The sequence below is a fragment of the Peromyscus californicus genome, unplaced genomic scaffold (assembly GCF_007827085.1).
Source record: "Peromyscus californicus insignis strain IS unplaced genomic scaffold, ASM782708v3 Scaffold_6__1_contigs__length_162567912, whole genome shotgun sequence".
Classification (NCBI taxonomy): domain Eukaryota; kingdom Metazoa; phylum Chordata; class Mammalia; order Rodentia; family Cricetidae; genus Peromyscus; species Peromyscus californicus.
The window spans coordinates 67,944,150-67,966,770 of NW_026294584.1; the positions used below are offsets into that span (position 1 = coordinate 67,944,150).

Consider the following 22,621-nt stretch of genomic DNA (forward strand, 5'->3'; position numbering starts at 1 on the left):
ATACAGAAAGCCTTGTGGAGCAGGGGTCTTGTGAACTCATAATTACTGCCAGCTTTTAGCAATACCTGATACAGAGGAGGCTTCTAACAAGTTATTTTTAATTAAAGTACTGTTGTAACTCTTATTCATAATTATTCTTAAAGCCAATAGCAAATTTCCCAGCTGATGATCACTACCAATAAGATAAAAAACTAGAATTTTCCCATGATGAGAATGTGTACTCATATTCCTGTGCCATTTTGGTATTCATGAACTTCATCAACAAAAATATACTAAGTCTTGGGATGTCATGTTAGGGACATAATGTTCGTCAACAAAACAGATGTAGTTTCTTTCCTTACAGACATTCTGTTCTAGTCAGTGTCCCTGGCTCTGGGCTGGAGCACGGGCCTTTGGAGTGGCCTTGGGGCTTGCATTATTATTTCCTCTACCAAGTAATCAGACATTTCTGAGACACGTGATTGATCTCTTCAGATCTCTACTTAAATGGCCCCTTAGTAGAGAGACCTTTGACCATCCTGATTAAAACTGAATGTCAACTCTTGGTCCCCCTTTCTCTAAAGTCCTTCATAGCATTTATTAGACCTGACACACACACCTATTCATTTATAATGTGAAGGTCACACACCCCTGTTACATTCCTAGGACCTACAAGGGACGGGGCATAGAATTCACAGACATATGATAAATATCTACAGAATGGATGTTCTTTAAACATGCAACCACAACCTCATTTAGCATGTCCACTGCTGGGCAGTTTCACTCAAAATAACTCCTAACCCTACTGAGAAAATCCTGCACTTGTAGCTATGACATCAGGCAGTTTCCCAACTGCCTCCAACTTATCCACTGGCTTCCCCATCGGCAAACATCAGAGTGTAATTCCCACTTCACATTCTAGATCACTAATGTGTCCATTTCTACCAAGACCAGGAGCAGCCTCCATGATAAACACTTTCTGATCTTCCCGGGATAAGAGTGAACCACAGTCAATATCTGGACATGAAGCTGGGGGTTGACTCCCATGGTCACCCAGGAACATATTTTGTAGTGTCACAAACTGGACCTCAAGGATTCATTAAAACCTCCCTGGAAGGGAAGGACAGTCAAGCCTGTCCCAGGCTGATCACAGGCCCTGCCACACCCCCAGATCACCAATCCTTTTCCATTCTTTCCAGATGCAGCCACGTCTGGGCACCATATAGCATACAGAATTATTTTGTTAACTAAACCATCCAGCCAATCAGACTAGACTACAGCTAAGTTTTAAAATGTAATCCTTCATCATTTTTCTCCACCCTGGCTTTATCCCCCACCTGCTCATCTGATGTACTCATAAAAACTGAAGGATAAAACCACAGCACCTGCTAGCTCACCATTTCACAATCGCAATCCCACAGACAGTCACCAACACATAAGCTCCCACTGAAGGCAAGGCTCACGGAGACTTTCAGATACTCGGCCCGTCCCTGAAATCTTAACTTTCCTTGCACTTTGTGACCTTAGCATCTGTCTTTAAACTACTTACAGAGCTTCTTGACAGGAATGAAAAATGCATTCTTCCCTACAGATACGCTATTTAGTTTCTTTAGAGGGAAAAACTTTGATTTTCTCCTCTTAGTACTTCCAGCCTCCAAGCATCACTTTCTCCTCCAGGTGCTCCTCTAGTTGGCTGAAATCCCTTTAAAAGAGGTTCCCTTTGTTCTATGCACTCCAGTCCCTGGTTCATGATCTGTTTCACCAGTGAAAGCGGTAAGCTGCTGGGCACCTCCCACTCCCACAATTCTGGTTGCTCATTAGTATAATTGATATTAATTACATCCTATCCGCTTTGCCCGGTGCTGTTAAGGTCATATACCAAGTCAGTAGACCTGCCATTAAAGCATTCTAGAAAGTTCCAGTCACTGTACCTGAATAAGCTCAGTGCTTCTGAAAGAAGGGGTGAAGAGGATGTTATCAATGTTGCATTAATCTCTTGGTCTTCGCTGAGACAGGGCAGACCTGAAAAGAAAAAACAAACTGTCACCACTCTAGGGATTGGGAAAGAAACCCAGTTGTCCCCTTTCCCATCAACAAAGATTAGAGTTCTAAGGAGACCCCCTGTCCCCATCCACACACTACAGTAGGCAAAAAAACCATCGCGCCTTCAACCACTTCTTAATGAATTCCAAATTTGCTGCTCAGTGATAATAAGGGGGAAGCCAAGCCCTAATGTAGGCTGAAGAGCTGAGAGTGGGTTGTGGCGGTAATAAGGTGAGCAGACATCGATCTAGAGAAAAATCGTTGATAAACCTCTGATTGTTCCTATCAGTTGGCATGAGTTCATTTGACCTAAAAAGTGCTTGAGAATTTTGCCTTTTATCCCTTAAGATGTCCACGGTAAATGAAGTCACCTCCTGAACAGTCCACTTAATCTTCTCAATTACAATATCGGCCACTAAATGATTTCATGCAGATTGTTTTAAAAACTGGATCTGAGATAGCTTCTCTGAAAAGCAGCAAAAACTGTTGCTTCATCTGGTTACTGTGGTGAGATCAAGAGATAGAACGCGCTCTAGTAGATGTTGTGAACGCTAACAGTTCAGTGGTTTGACTATCATTCAAAGTCTGTGGCAATCTCATTCCCTTCCTTGTGGGAAGGGGTATGATCTCTCTCACATGGTTCAAAACTCCACAACTGTACAAAGAGTGACACCCCAACCCAACCCCTGTCCTCCCCACTTCTCTCCTCTAACCCACACCATCTCTGTTTTCTTTCCGATAAAAAATTAGAGTTCTCCTAACTTCTAAATGAATGCCACCACACAATGCACTGTCCCACACATTCATAGGCTTGAACCATAAAGAGATGCCTGAGACAGGAAACTGTCTCAAGCAATTATGAGCGCTACAGGAAGCCATTAAAGGACCGGACCACCACTTCCCTTACTTACAGTCTCTACTATCAGCTGTCCTCACACTGAGCACAGGGGTAAGGCACATTGCACAATCTGAACGGCTGAGTCAGAAGGATGCGCATCTGCAACTTGGAAGAAGGTTTCCAGATGACCCTCCAGAGAGGCCTGAAGCACGTGACCCACCGCCAGCCCAGAGCAGGCTGTCCACACACTTTTAACCACTGTCTTTTCAAAAATGGAGGCCAACTCTCGGCCAACGGGAGAGTGAGAAGTTGTATTTGTGTATCTCGATTGCTTCTCCTAATGATACCTGGAATTCTATTTTTTTAATTACATAGACTGAGCAGGTTGTATTTATGTATATAGCAACAACTAATGGAAAAAGAGACCACAGATTTGAGAAGTAAGAAGGAGTATATTGGAGGGTTTGGAGGGAGGAGAAGGAGGGGAGAAAAGGTGTGATTACATTATAATCTCAAAAGTTAAAAGAAATTTAAAAATTAGCTTCTCAGGGTTACCGAGCTGGCTCAGTGAGTGAAGGGCTTGCCACACAAGTGTGAGGGCCTGAGGTCAGAGCCTCAGCACCTACACAAATGCCACACAAGCATAGTGGCCTGCTTGCAACTCCAGAGGTAAAGACAGGAGATCCACACGCCACACTGGGTACTTAGAATACACAAGTCAGTGAGCTCTGGTACAAGAGACCCTGCCTCAATATATAAGGTGGAAATGATGGAGGAAGACTCCCATATTGATCTCTGGTCTACACACACACACACACAAAAAAAAACCTGCACACAAATACACATCATTTACACACTCACAAACATCTGCACACTCACAAACACATATACACACATACTCACAAACATATACATACACTCAAACACATACACACACTCATACACACACACTCACAAACATACACAGACACACACACACAGGTACGCACAAATACACACACATATGTATACAAGCAAAATAATTAGTTTCTCTTTAAACATTACTAAAACTGAGTCTGGTGAGATGACCCAGCAAGGTAAGCACTTGTCACACAAGCCTACCTACGGGTCTGAACTCATCCCAGACACTCAAAGGTGGAAGAGAGAACAGACTCCACCAAGTTCTCTGACCTCCATACACACCTACACACCTACACACACACACACACACACACACTAATAGCAAATAAATATACATCTTTTAAAGAAAACTCACTTTCTTCCTCTAGATCCCCCTGCACAGCAGCCACGCTGCAGTTGTTACCTCCTAAGCGGGGAAGATGGGAGTGGGGGGGACATGGACGAACGCACTTCGGGGAAACTCCTTCCCTCCACTTACAAAACTGTGTGACAATCAGATGCAAAGGCATGTCAGTGCTCAGGAGAGGCTCCGGTACCCTCGCCTTCCTCGGATGCCCAGGGCGCATTTCCTGAGCATTGCTCCAGCATCATCACATGTTCCTCTGGGCCTCCTGGGATGGAGACTGTTTCCTTCACCTCTGCATCCTCCACCATGTCCAGCATTCTCACTCCAGTGTGGGGTGGAAGATTTGAAGAATGAATGTATAATGGTATACATGTTCTTTTTTTAGAGATTTGTTTTATTTTCGTTTGCCACATGTGTGGGGTACATAAGGAAGCCAATAGAGGATATCAAATTCCTGGAGGTGGAGTTAACAGGCATCTGGGATCCACCTAACTTGGGTGCTAGGACTGGATCTCAGATCCTCTGGAAGAACAGTAAATGATCTTAAGTCCCTCTCCATTCCTCTTGGATATGTGTTCTTAAATGTCCCAAACAACATCACAAATCCAGTGCTGAGAAAACTAAGATCAAGATCTAGAAACTCGTGACCCTGGAAGTACACACCACAACTCCATAAACACCGATCAATCTTCCATTGGCTGTGACTCAAATGACTAAGAGGCATAACTGAGATTAAAATATTTTTTTTAATCCACTGTGCTCAGGCCCAGCAATTCTTCAAAAAGATCACCAACGTCTTTACTAAAGCAAGGTCGGACAATTTAAAAAGAACAGGCTATTGTTAAACAGTGACTAGATCGGCCGAAAAGAAATGACATTAACAACCACGGATGCCGGGCCATGGAAACACTCACGTGCTCCTGGAGGAAATGTCCGCCAGCACAACCACCTGTGAACCCTGTTTAGAGGAACATATGTGAACCTGTGGCTAACAACTCTGCTTTTAGGTGTGTGCTTGTGTGGTGACCAAAGCCACGTACAGGAGAGCACTCACAGCAACACGCCCCCCCACCCCCACCCCCGCCAGGGGAAAACCCTACATACATCAGTAGTAGAATGGACACATTTTCACATAATCAGACAACAGAATTCTAACAGCATCAAGAATGAACAAACAACAATGGCACACCGAGACAAAGTGAATCTTCCAGATCGGAATAGTCTACTGCAGATCCAATTCACATCCCTATTGCCCGGCCAAGCAGAGCTGATCCGACGGCATTACAGCTCTGCGGAACTGGGAGTGGGGCTTCTGAAGCATGATACTCGGTTTCGCGGTCTAGATACTGGTCACAGAGATGCAGCCAGTTCCTGAAAGCTCTTTAAGCTATCTGTTGAGTTCTTCATGCTTTTCTGCATGGGCGTTACAGCTCAATGAAAACTTTACCTAAAATAAAGGGAAATGGGCTAACCCTCTAGAAAAGAGAATGTTCTCTTGGAAATGGCTTTCGTGAATAAATGTTTTTTAAATGCTGTGGTGACTGTCACCTACCTGCAAAACCCAACTGGCTCACACTGGTTTGACCCAGGAGCCCACTGTCAGGAGATGTCACACAAAGCAATTTTCTACTTCTGAGAAAAAGTAGGAGTCACAAATAGCATTTTTTTTTTAAATTAAGAAACAAGATGAATAAAGAAGGTGGGCTATATAGGTAAGGGTGATAGAAAAAGATGAAAAGACAATACTATACTACCCTGAAAACGGTACTTAAATAGCTTTTACTCTTTAGAGGCATCTTCTCTTGAACTACCAGGAAAAAAAAACCTATTTTTTCCAGTGTAGATATATGCCTCCACACCCAGCTTTCCCCCAATATTGTTTTAAAACACTGCCCAACAGACAGAGAAAGCAAGAATTTGAACCACGGGAGTGGTAATTATTGGCAAGCGCAGGTGTCTGAACAGAGGGAAGCTAAGGGAAATGAAACACAAATCCTTCCGCCTCATTAGGTTTCTAAAAATATTCTCAAAATACAAAGGCATGGGTGCTGAATAAATGAATGAGAGATGTAATCAAAGGGGTTTTTGTGAATCTTGACCACAGCCCAGACGCAATTATTTTGAAGATTCAAAAAGAAAAAGAAAAAAAAGAGGAAAAAAAAAAGAAAACAAAACAAAAAGACATGATGTTATGAACCAGGCCAGCGGGACTTAAAATAAGCAAAGAAATTGGACAAAACAAAATCAATGTGCAGGCACAGTGAGGGCAGACTTAAAAAAATATTGTCCATATTTAGCTAAGAAATACAAAAATAACAGGCGCTCTGAGGCCATGACCAGACCCAAAGGCTTCTGTTCTGAACTGGGTGTTAATTCATTTTGAATTTGATTCCCACGGGACTCAGGAGGGAGGAAAAGGAACAAGCTTGTGCACCCAGGCAGCCGCCAGGAGGAGGTGACCCTCCACTTCCTGCTGTACCAGGAGGTACCAAGCCTAGGACGAACTGGAATCCACACAGGATTCCTTCCAGCTCCCATTGGTCAACGGACCAAACTCGTTTTACACAGATGCGTCCTCAAGTAGGTAGGTGTTGCTCCAGAGCGAGGAGAGAAGATGCAGCCACGGTTTTAGTCACATCCCTAGATGTCTGTCACTAAGAGACAGTGACGTTTGCAGAAGGTGAGTAACGAGGAAAAGCAAAGCATTCAGCCAGTCAAACTTTACAACATTTTCAAATCCTGAACTAATAGTTCTTGATATGTGCAAATTTTTAATCTAATGATCTGTGCTAAACATGCTATGTAAGAAAAAGGGAAGAGCCAAAGTTACATCCATTTGCCCAGTAGCAAAGGATCTGTCCTAAAGGTGGTCAGAATCAATCAGAAATGACCTGCCGACTCCTCCTTTGGATAGCGCCTCAATCTTTCCGTAATTCCATAGCACACGTCTGACCCTTGCCTGGCCAGTGACTTCCCTGATAATCCTGATCTGGATTAGGTCCATGACCCAGGCAACAATCAAGAGCCCTCAAACAAGCATGGATCCAGCATTGCTCCCTGTGCAGGACTGCTAAGAGGCACTCCCCTGGAGAAAGCCTGTCTGAGAACAAACCCAGATGAAAACAGACAGTCTGTGGCAATAAGTCGGGCAGCAGAGCTGGGGCACCCAGAACCTTCTCTACCTGAAGCTAATCCTACTGCTGTGAATGTTTTAGCAACATAAACCAAAAGCTTTTTTAAAAATTGTTCTGATACTAAATGGTTGTCTTTCATTTACAAACAAATGGCCTCGGACATTATTGCTTCCTCATTCCTTTCAAAACTTTTAAAGGATCAATTCTTCATCCAGATAGTCCACCCTTGATTATAAACATAAATAATAAAAATAAAATAGACAGACGTCTTCCGAAATGGAACACTCTGAAAAATCAATATCAAATAAGCTTGCCTTGTGTTAGCCTCTGAATCTAAGGAGCTTTCGACATTATTTCCTCACTCAAAAAGAAAAATGTCAGGGGCTGGAAAGACGGCTCAGTGGTTAAGCGCACCCCCGGAAGACCTAGGTTCAATTCCCAGGACCCCCACGGCAGCTCACAACTGTCTGTAACTCCAGTTCCAGGGGACCTGATTCCCTCTCCTGGCCTCTGTCAGGTACTTAAGTGGTGCACAGACATACTTTCAGGTAAAACACACATACACATAAAATCTAATTTAAATCTTTAAAAAGGAACATGTCCTTGGTGTGAGTGAATACGTATGCCCGATCCTATCACCAAGTTGCTCCAGGTTTGGGGACACTGAAAGTCTACCTGCTCAATTCAGCGTTGGTGGCTACCGGAAGTTCGCCGGATGAAGTCAAAGGGTGCCTGCGTTCACTTCTCTCTCGAATTCACCCTCTTTGGTGGAAAGGAGATGCGCTCACAAGAATGCGCTGGAATCTAAAGCATCTCTTGGACCCACCTCCTCACGGAAGCCTGGCCGGTCATGTGGGTAGGCCTGCCGCAGGTGCAGCTGCATCCGTCCTCGGAGTCAGCGGCGTGTTTACAAAATCCTCTTCAGGCTAGAGAGCGCACATCTGTCAGCAGCCTCCACACAGACCCTGCCAGCACCTCTGTCTCTGCTGACCCTGCCCTGAGCACATGCAAGGGAGTTCCCATCTGATTGGCTCACACAATGACCTGGGTGGTGTGGTGCTATGCCGAACCTGGACCTCAATGGGAACACAGTTACATGAAGGGCCCAGGACTGGACGTCGAGGATGTAGTCCTCGCCACCTGGGAGTGGTCTCAGATAAGCCGCCTCTTTCAGAGGTCCAGTTTTCTTCTCTTTAACATGGGGATGGGACAAACAGATCAGTGATTGTCACTGTGGGTCATAATCCAGGTGATGGGTGGTAAGGTCGACTTGATGAACCAGGACCGACTTTACAGGCAGATGACTCTAGGCCAGAGACAGAGAGTGCACAAGGTGACCCTGGAGTGCCTGGTAGCCCCAGAAAGTACAACAGTAGGGAAAGTCACTTGATGGACTTACATCAAGGCAAATGGGAGTCAGATGATGAAGTTCCTCCTGGCTGAAACTTAGAAAACAGTAAACCCAGTGCCCCTGGATTATAAGTAGAAAATAACACGCATGTGTTCACAGTGGTGTGTAGTAAGTACTGAGTGACGGAATTAAAAAAACAAATAGGAAAGAAAAGAGGAATCTTCCATACAGACAAATGCCAGGACGCTTAGCCAGATCTTCTACCCTCTGGAGACAAAACAGGTCTCCACTCCGTGAGGATGCACCAGACAGGCACAGAAACACAAGTCACCACAGCACATCACCTCCACAGGGCATCATGAGAAAGCCACTTGACCCCGGGAGTCTTCCTCCTCAAACACATAAGCAACACCAAATCCCCCGCAGCCATTCCATAATACACAGGCCAGCCTCCCCAAAGCTTGGAAGGTGGGCTTTGGGAGCTGTTCGGTCAGGAAAGCAGAGCCTTTGTGAACGGGTTTTTAAAAAGGATTTCCAAGAGTAGATTCTCTGGATGGTCCTTCCACGGTGTGAGGGTGCTGTAAGGCCATATCAGACAGCAGCACCTTGATCCTGGGTACCCCAGCCTCCCAAATTATACAAAGATAAATCTCTCCTCTTCATAAATAAGCTAATCTCTGTGTGTGCTCCATGTACCTATTTGTGTGTATGTATACAGATGTGTGTACGTATGCACACAAGGGTACAGATCAGAGATTGATAACAGATGTCTTCCTTAATTGTGCACCATCTTTGTTTTTGAGACGGGGTACCTCACTGAACATGGAGTTCGTGGATTCAGCTGGGCTGGATGGCCAATAAGCCCCAGGGGTCTGCCTGTCTCTCTCCTCCGAAGCCCTGGACTATCTATCGGCAGGTCTCACTGCACACAGCTTTGACGTAGTTAAACGCCTTCACAGATCAAGTAAAATTTAAAGTAAATAAATAAATAAAGGACCTAAGGTTCTCAGTTATAGCAGCACAAAGCACCCTAGGACATCTGAGAACTGTCTCAGGCAAGAGGAGCCCAGCCCGGGAGACACAACAACTTAACACAATATGGAAACCTGTGGGAATGCTAGGACAGCAAAGGGACATTCAGTATTACTATGCCAGCACCAGCTCATTGGTTAGATAAATGGAGCGCACTAACATTAAGATGTTACTACCCAGAAAAACTTGCTCGGGGCAGATAAGAGCTCTCTGCACTATGGCCACGACTTTCCTATTACTCGTAATCCTTCTGAAGTTACAAGCTATGTTCTGGTGTTGGAAGAGTGTAAGTAAAGCACACAAACATGGGGAAGGTCTGCACGTTTGCAGAGCAAGTGAGTTCTAAGTCTTTCTGGGCTGAGGGGCCATGTGGATGGAAGGTGTTACTGGCAATAACAAAGTCCACACCCCACATCTCAGCACAGCCATTCATCCGCAGAGTGAGTCATTCATATGTCCTCAAACCAATTTTCCTCACCTGTTCAATGAAGTTCATACCCGTCCGGTCTCAGGATTATTTTGTTATGAGTAGCTGTGTGTCTTAGTTAATTTCTATTGCCATGATATAACACCATGGCCAAAAGCTACTCGGGAAGGAGTTTATTTCAGCTTATAGTTCTACATTCCTTATCAAAGGGAGTTAGGGCAGAAACTCAAGCAGCAACCCAGATGGAGGCAGGAGCTGATGCGGAGACCATGGAGAAGCCCTGCTTACTGGCTTGCCCCCCATGGCTTGCTCAGCCTGCTTTCTTACACCATCCAGGAGCACAGGTCCAGAGGTAGCAGTGCCCTTTTTAGGCTGGGCCCACCTAAATCAATCATCCATCAGGAAAAGGCCCCACAGACATGCACACAGGCGGATCTGGTCGGGGCATTTCCTCAATTGTAGTTATTTGTTCCTGAATGCCTCTAGCCTTGTCAAGTTGGCATTAAATGAAGAACTAGCAGCACACTGTTAGTCAATTTCCCACTGATATGGGGGTGGTGAGAAGAGCAAATGAAAAGGCCCAAAAGTTTCCCCAGTCACTTGGTACATTTGCTTGTGAGTCCATGGTAGCGCAGTATGGCCTGATGGTGGAAGTGCATGGCAGAGGAGGCCTGTTCACCTCCTGCTGGCCAGGAAGCAGAGAACAGGAAGCTTCCCTGCAGGGTGAACTGTTTCAATCTGGGAAGAAACTGTTACGCTCCACTCCTTCCTCCCGCTCTTGTTCTCAGCAAGGGTCAGGCAATCCAGAAACTCACAACTAAGAAGTTACTAAAGTCGAACATAAGCAAGCTCTAATACAGAATGGAAAGTTTTCATCCATTTGTATCAGTTGCTTCCTCCACAAATCAAGGTTGGCTACCAGCATGGATAGGAAGTGCTGTCTTAACTCGCTCTCTGTAATCCTCAAACCTTCCCTCTGAGCCATTGTGTTTACAGACCCTGGAGCTTTCTCTGGGAGCTTCCCTACATTTCTCCACACCTGATAAACTCAGTGGGCCTGACTTTATCTGCTCAGACCTACCTGGGGCCAAAGGTGAATAGGGCCCTGCTGTACCTGTTGGCTCCCTGGGTCACAGTGGCCCTGGATTGGCACCTGTAGCCTCCCTATTCACCAGACCTGGCTGTTGGGGAAGTTCCTAACTGGACAAACCATCTCAACCCCTTGCATAACCTTTTGCTGGAGGGAAATGTATCCTCCACAGTCTGGGGGGATAACTACCCACCTCTGGGACAGGCTTGATCATCCTGTATTGTTCTATCATGGGTGTCTTCCGTGAACTGCTCCTCAGGCAGAAGCTCCTTAGCACACCATGTGACTTTCTATCAGCTTTTTCCTTAGCAACTCCAGCCCGACACAGATTTTGTTGCATTTGTCTTCGAGGAACCCCCAGACCACTTCCTTGCCTTTACCCTTTAACTGTCTCCTCTGGGGGCTCTGTCACTTTATGAATTCTGTCCACATGTCGGTCTAAGTCACTGAGCTCTGCCAAAGCCTTTCCTACTTTACAAAGGTCTTGCCCCACCAAAGGACTCAGCAGAGTCACTAAAGCTCCATACTAGTCTTGAGGTCCCTGCAGGATGAGCCTTTTCTTGAACTCCTCTGTGAACATAGTTCTATTTGGCCCAGTGAACTGGGTTCAGACACAGCTTCTCTCATTCCTAGTTCCCTCAATAGCATCTATCCCTCCTCTACGATCCTCTAGTTCCTGGTATTTATGGGGAATTCTGACAGAGATAACCGAGTGTTGTATGTCTTTGATAAGTCAGTCCTTTAGGGATTGATTTTCTTCAGACTGTCTCAGGTTATGCAGCCTTTGCCTGAAGGAGAGATGGGAAGTTGCATGACTCAGTTTTCTGCCTCCACAGCAGCCAGACTGATCCCATCCCCTCCCATGTCCCAGGCCTCTCAAGCCAAGCTGAGACAGGCTCTTTCACTGCTGGTTTAAAGTCCCCCAGAATCCAGCAATTCAAGTGCTGAGTATTTCTTGATCACACTAGTTTCTTGCCTTGGACCTGGTTAAAGCCCCCATCTGCACAACAGACTACAGGTTTTTCCTCTTTTTTTTCCTACTAAAGGTTGGACTTGAGAGGTGTCTTTAACGGCTTTTGCTACCTCTCTCTCATCCGCTTCTTTAATTTAGTTACCAAATCAGAGGCTAAGACAGAGGACACTGGCTACGTCTCCCTTTCTTGTTGCAATCGGTCCTTTGTACAAACAAGTTCCTGCTTGGCTGCCATCTCGGCCTCAGGTGCATTACTAACTTCACACAACAGAGGCTGGCCAACCTCAGCCGCTGCCTGCTGACAGTCTTAACTCTTGTTGCATAATCTCAAAGACTGTAAAATTTCCTCTAAACATTTACCTGTTTTCAGGGCATCTCCATATTCCCAGGAGTGGACCCCACTCATCCAGCAGGCATGCCACCCCATACCACACAGACAAAGACTGCCATCCTGTGAGACTCTTAATCCTGATGGCTCAGCCTTAGGTACATGTCCACTACCCATAGCAAGAACCGTGCAAAGCCGGGCGGTGGTGGCGCACGCCTTTAATCCCAGCACTCGGGAGGCAGAGCCAGGCGGATCTCTGTGAGTTCGAGGCCAGCCTGGACTACCAAGTGAGTTCCAGGAAAGGCGCAAAGCTACACAGAGAAACCCTGTCTCGAAAAACCAAAAAAAAAAAAAAAAAAAAAAAGAAAAAAGAAAAAGAACCGTGCAAAAACGCTGTCACAGCACACAGGCACAGGAACATACGCCATACATGAAATGACAACTGTATTGGAATTTCCTCTGTAGGTGCTCCCACTTCGGGGTTCTCAGCCTCAGTAACATGCCTTGTTATCCTTATCCAGGACCACACACTCACTCCTCCCCAACTCATCTTTGGTTCTATCAGATCCCTGTTCAAGTGCCAATTATGGTTCCTGACCCACCAAATCCAAAAGTCAGAGGTGGGGGCCGTTGTTTGACAAAACATTTCCTGGGGAGACGCAACACATATGTCTACTCACCCCAGAAAGGGATCCCATAACAGGCCAAAGTCCAACGTGGGGAACCAATGAGTTTGATTGGGGTCACTTCCAGGAATATGGGTGAGGGGTCACTTACAGGAGCAGAAATGACCCAAAGACAGCTGCATCACCAAGGCCCACCCCAGTATGGGTGACAGTTCACGAAGCTGGGAAGCCTGGAGCTTATAGTTCAGCCTGCAGGCAGCTCAGCAGACTGGAGAGTGTCCTTTCCTTTTTTTTGTTTTTGTTTTTGTTTTTGAGACAGGGTTTCTCTGTGTAGCTTTGGAACCTGTCTTGGAACTCGCTTTGTAGACCAAACTGGCCTCGAACTCACAGAGATCCGCCTACCTCTGCCTCCCAAATGCTGGGATTAAAGGCGTATGCCACCACAGCCCAGCTGAGAGTGTCCTTTCCAAGAGACTCTGGTCTCCCAGGCAGCTGCTTTGGCCTCAGGGTCTTTTTTGCATCTCTTCTCCTGTGAGAGTCTTCTTTGCAGCTCAGCTTCATTTCTATCTGAAAAGGACTCCCAGCTTTATTGCTTACTGTGGCAGGGAGGGGCCTAGTGAATCTGGTCAGTTTCAGGGATTTCCTGAAGCTAGTTTGAGTTGTTTGCCTTTGGCTTAAGGAGCTTCCTGCAGGATGGAATCTCAGAGGAAAGTTACACAACAGGGCCCAACCACCAATATTTTTGAATTAGGCATTCCAGTATTGCTGGGGCTTAGAAGCACTGTAGTCAAGAAATCTATCTCTGATTCCTAGTCACACGCTCCCCTCCTCTAGCTGGGTCCTTTGCCCAGCTTGCACTCACCAGGTTCTTGTTTCCTATAGCTCTTTCACACAGTTGGCTAAGGAGAAGCAGTGCTCAATGCCCACGGGGATGTGGGCAGGACCATGACTTGCTAAAGCTCAGTGGATGCTAGTCAGCCTCAGCAAGAACCAGGACCTCACCTCCTGAAGCATGGATAGCCTGGGGCACTCTGGCAGTGAAGGGAGGGTCTCAGCCTCTGTTGCAGCCCCGCATCCCATTTTACAGAGGAAATCCAAATTCTGTCCTCTGATCCCACCATTTGTAAACCCAAGTGTCATCCTCGGATTAGAAAAGGCAGCTATCTTATGCAAGTGTCCACCTACATCCTGTCTGCATTATGAAAAAATGAGCCCAGCAGATGCTAGAGAAGCCAAGAGGCTTCAGAGCCCTAAAAGGGACCACAGCATGCAGAACTGAGAGCAACAGGCAAACCCCAAGTCTAGCCCTGGGACCAAAGACTAGAAAAACGGGAATTTCCAGTCAGGAGTAGGCTACCTTCAGTTTCGTACCAAGAAGTCCTTCCTTGCACGCAGTCCTTCTTCTGAATCTTGTTTAGGCTACAACCTTTATCCTTCCTCTCTGACACCTTATCACTGATATGACCCCTTAATGACACATGTACAAGCTTAAGGTCACCCTGGGCTATGGAGCCTAAGTGGGACAGGTTTTACACTGTGTGTGTATGCATGCTTGTAACACGAAAGAGTCACTGGCACCAGCCTCCCTCTCCTAAGGACAGAGGCAGTGAGTGTCTGTGGAGGTGGGTGCAGCTTGACTTACCAGGCACAACTGATAAACAAATTATGCCCAGAAATTTGTCAACAAATCACCATTCACCAAACTTTGCTTATTCCCGTGTAGAATGTTCTAGAGAAAGAGCCTCCCTTCTATAAGCTACTCTCAGATACAAACACAAATAAATATACTGCCACATAGGCAAATCAAGCTTCCCTCGAACACCAAGAGACTAGCTGAGCATGCTGGCGTACACCTTTAATCCCAGCACTCAGAAGGCAGGGGCAGATGCATCTCTGTGATTTATAGGGCTGGCCTGATTTACCGGGCCAAAACGAGTTCCAGGCCAGCCCAGGCTTCATAGTGAGAACCAGCCTCAAACAAAACAAAACAATACAACACCAAGAGACAAGATGTGTATGTACAAGCCACCTCAGCATCCTTTGTTCCATGGGCCATTGCATCATCTAGCTCACTTTTTATGGTGATTTTTCTGCCTCCTACAGTCCCTCTGCCCCACAATGGACACAGGAATGCACTGTTTAACCTTTGCAGCTGACTGCCAGTCTTATTGGCGAACACATAATTCCTTGTTCAAAACATACGGTGGGTCTCCAGCCGGCAGAGAATTGAACAGCCCTGCACACCCTGGGGTTCCTTTCAATTCCTACCTTCCAGCTACAAGAGACAACTTGCTTTCCACGGTGGCTCATCACTCTCGTCACCTGAAATGTCTTTCTCTCCCCTTACTTCCCCATTTTCTGAAACTGCACCCTGCTCCAAGGTCCTGTGCTGCCAGCATCCACTCCAGCAGCTCTGTCCTGTTTAAAACAACCCTCCTCGACTCCAGAAGTAGCATGGAAACATAATCCCATCTAGAAAGTGGCCGTCAGAATTAAATGTGGTCATATTCTTTCAGTAAACGCAGAGGGCAGCGTCTCCTTTTCAATAGCTACCCCATAAAAGAAATGACTAGCATCACACTGTTGTACTTCTAGCTGTGTGGATGGTTCCCCCTCCCCTCCCCCACCTTTTGGCTTTCAGTTGCAAGGTCCCATCATGCATCCTCCTTTCCCTACTGGGACCTGCCTAAGGGTGTACAGGTTGGACGGCCCTTAGGAACCTCCTCAGCTGTCATAACATCCACTCAACTGCTGACCCAGGTCTGATTACTGGCTTGGCCTCTCTCTCAGGTGGCTACTGGACTTCCATGCTGAAAAGGCCTCCAGCTAGGCGTGATACAACCAGAAGCAACCTTTACGCTAAGAGAGTTTCTCTCTCTGCTTTCCCTGACAGGAACTCGGCATCATTTTAAATAACATACTCAAGGAACTGAAACGCTGCAGGTACTTTCTGGTTACTTTGTATACTCATTTCAAAATAGGTTAACACATTTACTTGTAATAAAATTCAAAAGATACAGTTCCAATGCCACCACCACCTTCCTGGAGGAGCCTGGCATTAGTAACCTCTTGTGTATCCTTCAAGATATTTTCTATTTGTATACACAAAGGGAGTAAAAGTAAATGTTTACCAACCAGCTCTCTGGAAAAACACCCTGACTTGCCAAGCTTGTTGATTTCCATGGTGCACCTACCTACTCCCACCATGATTGATTCATGTAGGAGCACAAGTCATCAGCAGGGACCTAGGAAGAGACATACATGCACTGGATGGCTGCGGCCTATCAGCTTTGTAAATGTGCACATGTGTAAATGCATGTGTACATATCTGCATAGGTACACATGAAATAAACTGCATAGGCATATATTTTTACCCAATAGATAACATGCAGTCCCTTTGTTGATATTCTATGTATACCACACATCTATGTATTCTATATTTTGCCTATATTATAACTTAATGATAAGTCTTATACTTTTACCAGTCCAATAAACTTCCTAGAATTGTAACTGCTAATTCAGAGAATGCATGTATTTGTGATTTTGGCCGATCATAGAACTGAGACCAGTTCAAACTTCCACCCAGTATTAGAGCTCCTCTTTCCTCAGATCCTTGCCGGTACTGCCATGCTGTGTGATATATGCCAGCCTGGCATGTGGAAAATAGCACATGATTACTAAGGTTTCCTTTTTGTGAATGTGATTAAAATTTTAATGTTTAAGAGTCATCTCTGTATAGTTTTATGAATGAAACACTCATATTCTTTACCTCCAGAGTAACTAGCCTTTCTCTTATGTCTTTGTTGGAGCTCTTTATATACTGATAAAAGCACATCTGTCTAGTACAAATTGCTGCTGCTTCTCTAAAATTTTTATTGTCTTTTGACACAAGTAAAAAGATTTGGTCTTGCAAAAATGAATGTGCATTCCGATGAATCAGCCTTTTATTTGGTAGTTTCTGGGTTTGTGTCGTGTCTGGGAAGGGTTTTCCATCCCCATTAACTACTAAAGTGGGGTTCTACCTCATTTTCCTAGTTGTTTTAGCATTAAATTTTTGCTCCATCTGGAACTTACTTTGGTAGAAAACAGAACAAAGATTCCAGCTTTATTGCTTCCCCACAGAATCATCTTTGCCTTCTCTCTCCACCTCCACTACCAGCCCCTGTCCCCAGGAACTATTACACTAATTTTTAAAATATTTTGATAGTATTTCTTCACTCTTCTCCTGTGGTGGCCACCATGTATCTCTGGTCCCAGCCTTTGACCCGTACCAGAACCAAATGCTTTCCTCTGACTCACAGCTCACCCACAGTCACCGGATGCCATTGTTGTCTGTTCTTTGTGGTCATCAGCCCCTTAATTGGCAGCATGGATCCTTCCCTAGTGACTCCCAAGCTCCAAAAGAAACAAAGCTGTTATGTCTACATATATAAGAAACCAAGCTTAAAATGTTCTGAACCTGTGAGAACAAAACCAAGTAGGCTTCCTCATTAGACTTTCAAGCCTTCAAATAGCCTACGTCATTCACCTTCATCGTCAGCGTGGTTGGATTTGGAGTCCCTTAGGAGACACATTTCTGACTGTGTCTATCAGGGCATTTCTAGAGAGGTATGACTGCGGAGGTAAAGACCTACCCTAAATGTGAGCAATACCATCTAATGGGCTGAGGTCCAGGACTAAAGAAAAAGGAGAAAGTGAGCTGAGCACCAGCATCTATCCCTCTCTGCCTCCTGACTGTGGATACAACATGGCCAGCATGCTCCTACCACCAGGCCTTCCCCAGGGCGATGGACTATATCCCTTAAACCGCCAGCCAAAAATCAACCCTTTCTACCTGAACTTGCTTCTGGTCAGGCACTTTGTCACAGCGATGAGAACAGTAACTAGCACATACCCTACCTCATCTCAGATCCTGGACTCAGGAGCAACACTTGAAGGAGAGCCAGCAAGTTATTTGAAGCTACTGTGAGGGCCATATCCGTCTCCAGGTTGTTAGACCTGTTCGGATCCAGTTACAAAGATAACAGAAACTCAACTTTGGACTCACTCCCCATTAGCAAATAAACAAATCTGTGTGTAGCATCAGAGAGAGAAATCCAAACCCTTCTCCCCAGTTCCATGTGGCCTCCTACAACCTGAAAGACACAAAAGGGCAGGACTTCGCACGTCTCCTTCTCCCAGGAGGATGCCCCAGCACAGTCTCTTTTCTCCTCCCCGTTCAGATCTTTGCGGCCTGAATCATGACCCACAGGAAAATAGAACTTTTCTCCCCAGGGTCCCAATTAAAATCCAGACTCTTTCCCTTTGAGCCACATATCACCATGGTAATTAATGAATTCTCCGTTTAATGTCTACATCCTCTTCTAAACTGTGAAGTCCTAGAGGTAGATTCAACTGCTAATTCCCCACCACATCCTGTTTCCAGTGTGGTGTCTGGTACTTGGAATGAGATGGACAAATGCTTATGAAATGAATGAACATAAAATCTTACTTCATGTTTTAACCGTAGAGAGGCATTTACCTCGAGTTTATTGATATTGGTGAAGTAAGAATTACATAGGTCATTGAGTTTTTACCTCTAAGCACCGCAGCTCATGGCCCAGTACTCATGAGGCAGAAGGAATGTTTTGTTTTAGAAGACTTACATTTTAATTTAAATGTCTTATGAATATTAGAATGTTTGACAGAAACACAGGACACAGGATTGGAAATCTTTACTACACCATGCTTTAACACATGAGTGGAAAAATGTTCTGCTGAGGAAGGCCTTTGGCCTGCACAACATTGCAAAAACTAGTTTCAGCATTTTAACTAAAAAAAAAAAAAAAAAAAGAGGAAGTAAAATAACAAGCCATAGATACTGAGAGTCTGCAATCCTCTCCTGGCTCCTCGTGAGGACGATTTTCCCATTCAGGGCCACTCACAGCAAGTGGGTGACTCCTCTAGAGTTGTCTACCGGCCCACATCTCCTCCAAGAACTGAACACATTACCCCCTCTCTCATTCCATGAGTAAACAGCCATTTAGACAGTGACAGCTTTCATCTAAATAAATTTCGTAGGAAAGAAACCGACTTCTCTGCTTTAAGTCTGCACATTATTATTATCCTTTAATATCATATTCTGCTCATGCTCAGTAGAGGCCATTAGAAAGCAGGTCTGGGAAAAATCATCTCAGGGGTATAAATAATGTGATCAAAAACTATGATGTCACCAATTGTGTTCTTATGATCTTCCAAAATGAAGAAAACAGTTCATCAGCTTCAAAAGATTCTGGTAAATAGCCAAAGAAGCAATGCTAGCCTCTCAGGCTGCTAATCCAGGCATTCTAAAAGAATTTTCAAGTTTTTGCGTGGGAGTAGAAGGCCATGCTGACTGCTGGAGGCCTCTGCAAAGCACCTGGAAATGAATTTGTATTCCCCAAACTTTCCACATATGAGGGATTTTTAGAAAAATATTCTGCTCTATGCTTTTTAAAACTTCAAATGTCTTTGGTTTTTCTTAATATATCATTATATTAATATATGTGTCCAAACATAAAAAATGCATACATAGCTGCATCATCCAAGAGACTATATAGTAGGAGCTCTATACATAATTTTAACTTAAGTCATCAATTAAAAAGAATAAAAAGAATGCCGGGCGATGGTGGCGCACGCCTTTAATCCCAGCATTCGGGAGGCAGAGCCAGGCGGATCTCTGTGAGTTTGAGGCCAGCCTGGGCTACCAAGTGAGTTCCAGGAAAGGCGCAAAGCTACACAGGGAAACCCTGTCTCGAAAAACCAAAAAAAAAAAAAAAAAAAAGAATAAAAAGAAATAGATGAGATTACTTTTGAATCTATGTCCTAATAGGCTTGGAATATTACCATTTCAACATGTAAGCGATAAAAATGTTTCTGAGATATTTTTATTATTTATTTATTACTACATTCTTTCATACTCAGTCTTCAGTATTCAGCATGAGTTTAACACAAACAGCACATCTTGGTAAAGAATAGCCAGAACTTTAGTGTCCAGTAGCCACATATGACCAATGGCTGCCCAGTGGACAGTGCAGACACCAAGAACACCCCCAGAAGCACACCGTCCAGCTTCAGTAGCCATCAATCATTCACTGGTCACCTCACTCCCTCTACACTTCCTCCCCACCCAAATGCTACAACATATAGTATTGCATCCATGTTCACATCTTCTTGATTAGCTCTCTCTTTTAACCACGGGTTTTTTTGAGTTGGTGTCTAAATAATCTAGCGGAGGTTTGTAAGGACCCAAAGGTCCTGGGTTAGGTCCCCAGCACCACAGGAGGAAACCAAAATACTTTGAGGAGCTCAACAGGACAGTTTCAGTAAAATGCTTTATCATCCAGATGCTTCTACGCATCCATCTCAAGTCACACAGTGTAACATCAAGATGCAAAGGGCATCGCCACTGGGTTACTAGTGTGTATGAGCAGAGCCCAGGGAAGTGTTACAAAAACCCACCGGCTCCTCCAACTGGCAAATAGGTAAGAAAACATGGTATACACATACAACGTGGTGGGGTTTATCTGTTTGAGAGAAGATCTTACTATGTAACCCTAGATGGCCTGGAACTTATCACAGAAATCTGCCTGCCTCTACCTCCTGAGCACTAGGATTAAAGGCATTATGCCTAACCGAAAAAAAAAAAAAGGATGAAGTATTGACTCCTGCCACCCCAGGGACAAACTTTGAAAACAAAATCCTGGATGAAAGAAGGTCAGACACAAAAGGTCACCGGTTGTCTTCCTTTACAGAACAGGTGAGTCCACAGAGATATAAAATAGGGTAATGAAGTGTCCTAAAATTAATTATGGTGACAGTTGCACAACTATGTGCATATACTAGGAGCCTTTACATTTTGTACTAAATGGATGAATTGATGATACATGAATTATGATTATATGATATATGATGTCTTAGGGTTTCTATTGCTGTGAAGAGACACCATGACCACGGCAACCCTTATAAAGGAAAACATTTAATTGGGGCTGGCTTACAGTTTCAGAGGTTTAGTCCATTATCATCATGGTGGGAAGCATGGCGGCATGCAGGCAGACATGGTGCTGGAGGAGCTGAGAGTTCTACATCTTGGTTGGCAGGCAACAGGAAGAGAGAGAAAGAGACTGGGCCTGGCTTGAGCTTCTGAAAGCCCAAAGCCCACCCCTAGAGACACACTTCCTCCTAACAAAGCCACAGCTACTCCAACAAGACCACACCTAACAGTGCCACTAGGAGCCTAGGAGGGCTATTTTTATTCCAAAACCACCACACATGAATTATGCCTCCACAGCGGTTGTTTTAAAAAGCAGTGGCCAAATATGTTCCTTACATACACTGGCATTTTTACTATATTATCCAGATGGAACACAAAATGACAAAACTGCTTAAAACACAACAACAATAAACTCCAGTCACCAGCTCTCCTCACTCCAAGGCACTTGATGCAGACACTCTAAGCAGAGAACTTTATTTTGGGATCCCTAAATCACTGTAACTGAAGCCACTTGAGAGATGGTGGTTCAGATCGAGATTCCAGACAGGCGATGGTGACTCCGACTCATACGACAGAATGGTCATGGCTGCACAGCAGCTGCACAGGCATGGGGCATGATCAAGCATTCTCCAGCTCCGACTTGGAGGAGGCAGAGGCAGGCTCCCTGGAAGCTGTGCCAACACCGAAGTGGGACCCACGGCTAAGCATGAGGAGGGTGAACACAGATGGGGAGGAATAAGCCTGAAGACTAACACAAAAGATCCCTTTCCTGCTGCATGGCCCTTGTGGTGGGGTGCTGTCACTCAGTACTTCAAGTGAGGACAGGTGAGCTATAAGGTTGGACAGGGACTGGCTGGACCTGATTCTGAGAGGCCTCAGAAATCTTATTAAACTCTGAAATATTCATTGATAATAAAGTCCCACAAGAAGTTAGGATGAATTTTAGAACAGGTGAAAAATGTGTGTGTGTGTGTGTGTGTGTGTGTGTGTGTGTGTGTGCGCGCGTGCGTATGGAAGCCAGGAGATAACCTGGGATGTCATCCCTCAGGTGCTACCCTCTCCTTTCTTGACAGGGTCTCTCACTTGGAGCTCAACAGGTAAGGGAGGCTAGTCAGCAGGTCCCCGGATCCAGTTGTCTCCGCCTCCCCAGTGCTAGGACTACAAACACCAGCCACAGCATCCAGTGTTCTGGGAATCAAACTGAGGTCCTTGTGGCTGCAACACAAGCGTTTTGTCAAACAAGCCATTTCACAGACCCTGTAATAGGCTTTTAATGACAAGAGCATTAGCACAGAAATGAAAAAACAATGTATATCATATACATGGTACTTATTCTACAGTGTTTGTTATACAGAAGAATTTATGATTCTCTCTGTGGCCTTAAAAGGGGGAGCGCTGGAACAGGTGCTTCCCAGGGATTTCACTAGCTGTCCTGTCGCTTCAGCATAAACTTAGAAAGGCATTAAAGTATTGGGGATCAAACATTAGGAAATAGAGCTAGGCAGGTTGTCGTATGCCCGTAATCCCAGCACATAGCAAGAAG

At 45.0% G+C, this 22,621-nt stretch overlaps 1 protein-coding gene across 3 annotated transcripts in view; it reads right to left on the bottom strand.

The window, feature by feature from the left end:
- Osbpl3 (oxysterol binding protein like 3) overlaps positions 1-22,621 on the bottom strand; it is a 183,769-nt gene that overhangs the window by 156,502 nt on the left and 4,646 nt on the right. For all 3 annotated transcript variants that reach the window (XM_052719296.1, XM_052719295.1, XM_052719292.1), the window contains exon 2: positions 1,911-2,001. The gene's annotated coding sequence lies outside the window, so the exon portion shown is untranslated. The remainder of the gene's footprint in view (positions 1-1,910; positions 2,002-22,621) is intronic.